The sequence below is a fragment of the Rhagoletis pomonella genome, unplaced genomic scaffold (genome assembly GCF_013731165.1).
Source record: "Rhagoletis pomonella isolate Grant_MI unplaced genomic scaffold, Rhpom_1.0 Rhpom_scaffold_00006, whole genome shotgun sequence".
NCBI lineage: Eukaryota > Metazoa > Arthropoda > Insecta > Diptera > Tephritidae > Rhagoletis > Rhagoletis pomonella.
The window spans coordinates 58,942,991-58,951,592 of NW_023458560.1; positions in this window are offsets into that span (position 1 = coordinate 58,942,991).

Below are 8,602 nucleotides of genomic sequence, written 5' to 3' on the forward strand. Positions count from 1 at the left end.
AATACGCAAAACGCAAAACGCAAAAACTTTGCCAACATCATATGCGCACAAATACACATTTTGTGGTTAATCGTATCAACTTTTATGCCGCGTTCTTTTTTCTTTTTTTACTTAAACTCTTTTCGGAGCAATATCATAACCATAAGCGCAACGACACAATGGTCAAAACGATCAAATGTCGCTCGATTTCACAATCGCAAGCCAGAATGTTGGTATATAATACTTTTGATTGTGATTGTGGTCAAAAACGAAGCGTTTTTATTTTTGTATTTTGTGTTGGGTCTTTCAGGAGTTTAGCAATTTGCGTCAGGCAATCTCTTCGCTCTTTTTGTATCGTTGCAATTTAAAATTGTCACGAAAACCCGAAGAGTAGCTTTATTGTTACTGTTTTTCAAAATCATTTTAGTGCAGTGACAAACAGGGAGAGCTTCTACTCGTGCGCGCTCTGACAATCAACGACATTCACAAAGCGATCATCATCATTAACTCTGACTCCGTGAATGCCGTCATCGGAGTTGAACCACTTCCTATTGCAGGGTAAAAGCTTCAAATGCCTACACAGACTTGCTCTGGCTACTGTGGCTGATTAAGCTCCTACATATCCAGACTACACCCGGACATACCCAGCGTTTGCTGTGAAGGATCTCCGCCGGAAAATAATAAACTCTTCACATGTCTTCCTCAAACTCACTTACGCTTTTTCGCTTCGAGCCAGCTTCAAGCAATCAATACAATGTCAACAGACTAAGTAGCATGCAAAGAGCGCCGTGTTCGAGGGAAACTGGGGCACTGCCCTCAGAAGCACTGAGTTATGCCTAAAGGAAACCGCCATGGTTGCCATCTAGAACGAAATGGAGAAAGGTCCAAGCTGCCGACGTGTCCAAGATGGACTGCGGTGTAAGGACAGTGCTCTATTTGGAGGAGCTTGGTGTCAATCGGCCCCTGCGGCTGGCAAATCATACTAACCTATCTCAGGCTGAAGTTATAGGCATACATGAAACCGGCAGGATACTAAATAATGCTGCATGTCTAATTTATAAAATATTGCAATAGCGAGCTATGATCGGCGTCTCAGTAAAAGTATATCTCTCTTGACTGGATTCCCGGCCATAAGAACATAGAAGGCAACCAGAGAGAAAACAAATTGGCCAAGGCGGGAGCTTTTATGGATGAATCTATAGCGGTAGAACTGGATTATACCCTCAGACAAACTCAAACACCGCTAGCAAAGCCGGCTCATAGAATAAGTCTTTCATACAAGAGAATATGGCCTAGCTGCAGTTTATGGGGCATCGAAGAAACAGTGTTTCATTTCCTCCAATCCAATTGAAAGGCAGGCCAAATAATCATTAATCCATGCTATAAAGACTCTCCGGTCAAGTCCCTTTTTTCGAGCATCCACCTCACTTTCTACCTTTGTCGCTTGATAGCCAACCGCTGGGCTCACTTTCCACGTGGTCCGAATGTGCCTCACTAACTTATATGTTGCGTCGATTAAGTTTGGCCTAAGGCACCTAATTCGGACTTCTCGAAGCTCCCAATCGACAAGCAATCTTTACTGGTATTTCGCCTCTGGCTTGTGGGCGACCGACGTGAGAGGCGCCTTTTTTTCAAAATATCTTGACGAATGCGATTATGGGTCAGGCAATGCCAACTCATAGGTGAAGCTGACTAGGGTTTCAACAGGGCAGGGGCAGTCACTCGCACAGGCATCAACTCGCAGCCAAAAAAATTAAACTGTCATACTTCAATTATTACTCAACTGATATATATGTATATCGATAGATATTTAAACTAAATACTAAACTCCTTTTTAATTAAGCAAATAGGCGGGATGACTGTGCTTTTTTCGAAATTGGTAACCGGTACTAAGAACTCGGGTTTTTCGAATTTTGTAACCGGTACAAAAAAGCAATATTATTATGACCACTCCGCTTAGTTCAAAATTGGTAACCGGTACTAAAAATTCGAGGATTTTCGAAATTGGTAACCGGTCCAAAAAACCGATTTCATTTATGAAATCAACGTGAGCTAGTCGTCCCTTCAGGAGTAAAGTTTCAGTAAATTACGATCACTTGTATTTTTCTACATTTGTCCATTTGTGTGTCAGTGGTGGTAGCACATTGAAAGACCGAACATTTTCTTATTTTGATTAAACTATTTTTCTAAACAGCATTGTACTTTTTTAACTTCTACGGCATTTTTTCCAGCTATACCTAAAAATAGAGCCAGACTGTCCTAATTCGACGTATATTCAAAATAAAAGGAATTTTGTGATTCCATCATAAACCAATTCTTTCATGGGAAAATTTGCTACTCCATTATAAGCATAGATAGGATATGTATTTAAATAGTCTAAGATCCGACAAAGGCACGACCCTCGCCCATCTGCTTAATGGATGAAATCTACTTTGTATGAAATTTAACGTATTAGGAAAAATACTCGCCAGGATATTTTTAATTAAGTATGCAAAAATTGTTATTATTATTTTTTTATTTTTTTACTAATTTGTTTAATGAATAAATTATACTAGAGTGCCAGTTACTGTCGAAATTCGACAGTTTTTCTAGTTTTTAGGAGCCTTGGAGAGGGTTTCTAACTTAACACGTAGCAAAACTTATACGGTACAAATTAACTTACCGGAACATCTTCTGCTTTGGAACTAAAACGAAACTAAAATTTGTTTATCTTAGAAGGTCTTTGGACTTCAGCAGCTACATTCCACTTTATCGATAAATATTAATGATTTGATCCATATCGATAGTTCTATGAATTTCAAAAACACTAAAATCCGATAACTCAACAAAATTCGTTAACTCGACCAATTTCAATAACTGTGAAATTCGAGGGCTCGATATATTTCGATAACTCAAAAATGTAAATTCTTTGGATACCTTTAAAAATTTTTACTTTTGACAGCTCCACATTTTTCGAAAGCTATCGAAAAATTTTAATAACTCATTACACTCTGTTAGCACGATAAAATTCGATAAGCAGTGATAAATCGATAAGCTTATATATTCTTGAAATTTCGATTAATGGATATACTTTGAAAATTCCATAAACTTTGATTCGATGAATCAACCAATTTCAGTAGATCAATAATTATCGATAACTCTGTAATTTGAAAGAACTCCATGCATTACGACACCTCGATAAATTTCGTTAAGTCTATAAATAATGATAATTCGATAAATATCGATGACTTGATACATTTCTTTAACTTGACAAATTTCGATAATCCCACATGTTTTTACAGCTCGATAATATAATAATAAATAGATTGGCGCTTACACATATGTTAGTGTTTGGCCGAGCTTCACCTCCGACTTGTGGCGTGCGCCTTGATATTGTCACACAAAGGGGAGGGACCTACAGTTTTACGCCGACTCCGAACGGCGATTGTATTTTTATGAGAAGCTGTTTTTCATGGCAGAAATACACTCGGAGGTTTGCCATTGCCTGCCGACGGACAACCGCTGTTAAGAAAAAACCTTTTTTCTATATGTTTTTGTTATTTTTATGGCCTCATAACAATTATATTCAACAATTTTTATGAGCTTGAGGCCGTTTTAAGTGAAAACTTATTGTGGAAAAGCAATACTTTTACTTTTTTCTATATTTTTTGCGATGTTGCTTTGACCAGGGTTTGAACCCGGGTGCTGCGGAGTGGAAGCGCGCACTGCTTACCACTACAACAACGACAACTAAGTTTCTGTGTCTATAAATTTCGACAACTCAATAAACATTGATCAATTTGAATAATTCGATACGTTGTGGTAACTTAATAAGCATGGATAAATTTCTATAATTATAAACTTCGATGATTCGATAAATTTCGGTAACTTTTATGGAAAATTTCAATTCAGTTACCCTAATTCTTATGCCATGTCATACGATGTCATATCGTGTCATGTCAAGTCATGTGATGTCATATCATATGATGTAATGTCACGTGATATCGTGTGATGTTATATCATATAATGTGATGTAATATAATGTGATGTCTCATCATATAATGTGATATAATGTGATATAATGTGATGTGATGTCATGTAATGTGTTCGCATTCCATGTTCCGATTATTAAATCGGTAACCCTGTCGATAACTGTTTCAATAAAAATACCGATAACAATATCCATAAACATGTAGAAAAATACAACGATTGCAAAATCGATTTATTCATCGATAGATATAACAATCATCAGTATCGATTATTGTACATATCGATAACAATATAAATTACTAAATCAATAACAAAATCACTTATTTAATCGATTATTATACCGACAACAATATGCATTATTGTATCGATAACAATATCGATTATTATATTGATTACAATAGCGGTTATTTAATCAATAACAGTATCAATAACAATTTCGATTATTTTATCGATAGCAATATCGATTTTTATATCGATAAAAATATCGGGTTTTATATCGATAACAATATCGATCTTCATCCTCATCCTTTTCTTTATATTTATCTTTATTTCTGCATATTCCTCTTCACCTTTACCTTAAAGTGTTTAAATTTACTTTGATCTTCGTTTTTGCCTATACCTCTAGGCATCTTTGTTTTTGTTTTTATTCACAAACCGCTAAACCGCTGAGAACTACTTCCATGTGCATTATTCCCCTTGAATTTGACAATTTAGTCCCAACCCACCAACTGCCGCTAAAGAAGTTTCACTTCATAAATTCAAGAAATGTTCTTACCATTTCAGTTACCCTAATTCTTATGTATCGGTCATTGTCTCCATTTTCGACTTTATCTTCACTTTCGCCTTCTTTTTTTTGACTTCATCGTTATACTTTATTTCTTCATCTTCATATTTATCTTTATATTTCAAAGCTTAATTTCAAATGTGTAGTGAAACAACAGGCGAAACATGTCAAATTGAACATGTTGCAGCAACATGTATACACAATTCGAAAATGTTTAAACGACGGTTTTGGCCGTAATTTTCAACCAATTGTGAAACCATAAAAACTCTGCTCAACTACGGAAAAATGCCTTTCCAACGGTGTTCTTGGTTTTGAAATCGGTTCGGTAGAATCGCCAAACGAACGGAGACAAAATTTATGTTAGCGTATTAATATATAGATACCAATCGAAAGTATTAAGCCTATAGAATGTGAAAACGTTGGGTTGTCAATTTTTTCCTGGCCTACCCATCCTGCTGGCAGGTATGAACAGGTAGATAATACTAGTAATTTTCACTCGTCTGTTTAACACATTCTAGAGGATTTATGTTTTCGATTGGTAAATATGTAATTGGTTCATTAAACAAATGAGTGCAAAATTAAAAAAAATCTGATTTTTGAATATTTAATAATATTTAATTAAAAATATCCTGGCAGAGGTATTTTGCAGCCAACCCACCCCAGAAATATTTCCTAACACGTTAAATTTCATGCAAAGTAGATTTCATCCATTAAACAGATGGGTGGAGGTCGTGCCCTTGTCGGATCGCCTACTAATTTAGACACCTTGGTCTTGAGCCTCAATTTCTCTATACTTAATGGAGATAATGAATTTGTGTAAGACCAGCTGCTGCGAATGATTTTCATAGTAAAATTTAATAAATGGTCAAATAATTATTTCAAAAGAAAAAAATGTACTATTTTATGAGTAAAATTTTCAGACTAAATATGAAACGACAGACAGGAAATCAAGTGCATGGAATCAATGAGAGTAAATGCAATGAAGGAGATGGAGTAAAAAAACAAAAAACTATATAAGATAAAACAAAAAATTTTATCAAAAAAAAAAAACAGCGATCTTCTTGAAATTCGTGCAAGAAAAAAGTATGCCAAACTTTGTCGAATTGTTTGGGATTTTTGGCCTTCTTCAATCGAGGTAAGAAAGTGAAGTATAATAAAAATAAGATAAAGCAGCCGATGCAGAGTAAGTTCTTTTGGCGATGAGGAAATGCGATATGTTGCTGCTGCTATGTACATATGACTGCTTTTGAAAACAATTCATTGGTCACACGAACAAAAAGACAAACACACAAACAAAAAGAGACACTGTCACTTATGCAGATAAAATAAAAAAGCAAACCAATATATTTATCTGTTCAGTTTGACAAAAGTTGCCAATTTAAAAATTCCAAATAAAATATAAATTGACCAAATTAATATCGAGGGGACAGCACAATTCTGGGAGAAAAATGCGCGAGCATCCGCATGATCCGCCAGTAGATGGATGCGCCCCGTTCGTTGTTCACTGGTCGCATGTCGCCGTTGTTGTTTGTGTGTGCGTGACTGCCGTGCGATCGATGAGCAGATGAATTATAAAATTTATTTCGCGCACCTTTTTTGCAATTTGTGATTTTCTTTTTTTCGTCGTTGATTTTCGAAATACTACTGCGATTATCCACTTTTGAAATTCGCGTTTAAAAATCAACTGCGGATGTGGTGCGAATGTTGAGCTTAAGTGCTGTTGAACACTTTAATCTTAATAATGGATTTGTATGCGACTGGGGATAGTTTTTTTTACTACGCGGTGGAAGTGACTGACTAATGTCTGTATGATGGATTAGCTAAAGAATAAGTGTGCATCTATTTGGAAATTATGAATTTTTAAAATCTTTTATATTAGCGTTTGGGTTTACCAACTGAGAGTGGCTAATTTGAATCCTTGTGGGGTCTTCGTCGTTCATGGTGTAGAGTTTCGAAGCACCTGTCTGCTCAGCCAATAGGTTTTCTCTAAGATCATTTGCCAAAGATCGTGGTGTGCGTTAAGGTCGCCTACTACCATTCGGTTTTCACCCCTTAGTAGCGCTTCTATGTCAGGGTAATATCCTGCCGGGCAGCTGGTTACATGGGGTATATATACGTTAAATATTTTGAGCTCGACATCGCCTGACCGGACAGCTGGATGAACGCTAATCCTCCACCATTATCTCGATCGCGATCTTTACGGAGCACATTGTAGGCGGCGCAACTCAACAATTTTGTGTTGCTGTGCAACTTCGTTTCTTGGTTTCTTCTACAGAGCAACCAAGAGCTGCTGGTTTGCTCTTAGACGCGAGTTGGGTCGGGTGGTAGAGTGGTGTGACGATGTGGGAGGTTTGCTGTTGCTTACGGGAGCTTCTTGGAGCCATGCATGCTTTTTGGGCGCTGGTTGGCAGCTACGCGTTGCGCGATCTGTTAGCCGTGGAGGCGAATGGTGTCGATGGGTCGAAGCAACAGGGGACCACAAAGCTTGCGGTCCAATGCCTTTGAGATATAAGACCTGAGCAGGTTCTTGGATGACTCCATTCGTTGCAAGAGTTCCACCCAACCGAAGTGGAGTTTGGATGGAGTCGTCTCTGGCAAACGCAGTAGCAGTATGTTTCTGGTCCGGGGTTGGACTCAATGCCCACCCGGAGAAGAAGGGTGTAGAGCAATCCAGCTGCAAGGCATTACTCCATAGATGAAAAACTATTGATGGGCTTCGCCGACCTAAACGGTGTTAAGTCACCGAAACAACAGCCGAGTCATTCCGGTACGTAGAAGCGGCTATCGTGGGAATGCCGATGATGTTGTCTCAATGGCCAATGACTTATGTATGTAAGTGCACTCAATTTAAACCAGATTAGAGCGCTGCCCTTTGGGTAAATGAGACTTTCTGCCATCAAAAATTAAAGTTCAAATCGATACGTATTTTTTGTAATTCTCTTTCCAAACTGCCAGCTTTTTTCAAAGATTACCCGCAAATGCGACTGCATCATCCGAAATTATATGGCTGCAAAAACGGGTACAGCTAACCAACATTTCACCGCTTATTATCAGCAATTTGGCATCAAAGTGGAATGTCAGCGATTCCTTCCGAAGAGAGTAGCCAACAATAAAAGCGCAAAATGAATCACAAAAAAGATAGCTCGCTTGAGAGACAGAAATAACTCGTAAATTGTAACAAATCATTGTCACAATTTGGGGCCATTTATGAACCATATTTTCTTTTTCGTAAGCCGTCGTCAACACCTAGCGGTAAAGTAAACAAAAAAAATAACTTGCTGGCTGTCAAAAGAAAAAACTTTTAAAGCGTTGCATTACCAGCAAAGCACATCAGCCGCACAAACAAGCCAAAAATCAGCGTCACAAACCTGTCAAATAAAAGAGTGTTGGCCCTTTTTTTTCTGGTAGTCGCTGCCCGACTCTTGCTACCACCAAGCGCTTTGTACCGCCGCTAAGGGCCACTCGTCCGTCGCCATCGCATTGAGCTGCTATCTTTCCGTCTGTCCGCTGACTAATTTTTGGCATAAACGCTTGCGTTTAAAGCTCATTTATGAACGCGTAAGTGAAAAGTGCAAAAAGAAGACTTCGAGTGCGTTCGTTTGTGCGGCAGTTTAACGCGCATGCGCGACGTCCGACGACAAGAATAGCGATTAAAATGATTAATGTACGCGCGCGGCACAATGTTAATTGTCGCGCTTTGCTCTCAATGAAGCTGGAGGTGGCAGGCGATAATGCCGCTTCGAGTCGAGCTGGAAATTGCTGTCGAGCTGGAAGTTGTCTTGCCGCTGTGACTGGGTGGAGAGGTGGACTATATGCCGTTAGCTATGTTGTCGTTATTACCGCTTTACATGACTACCACATACTTTATTA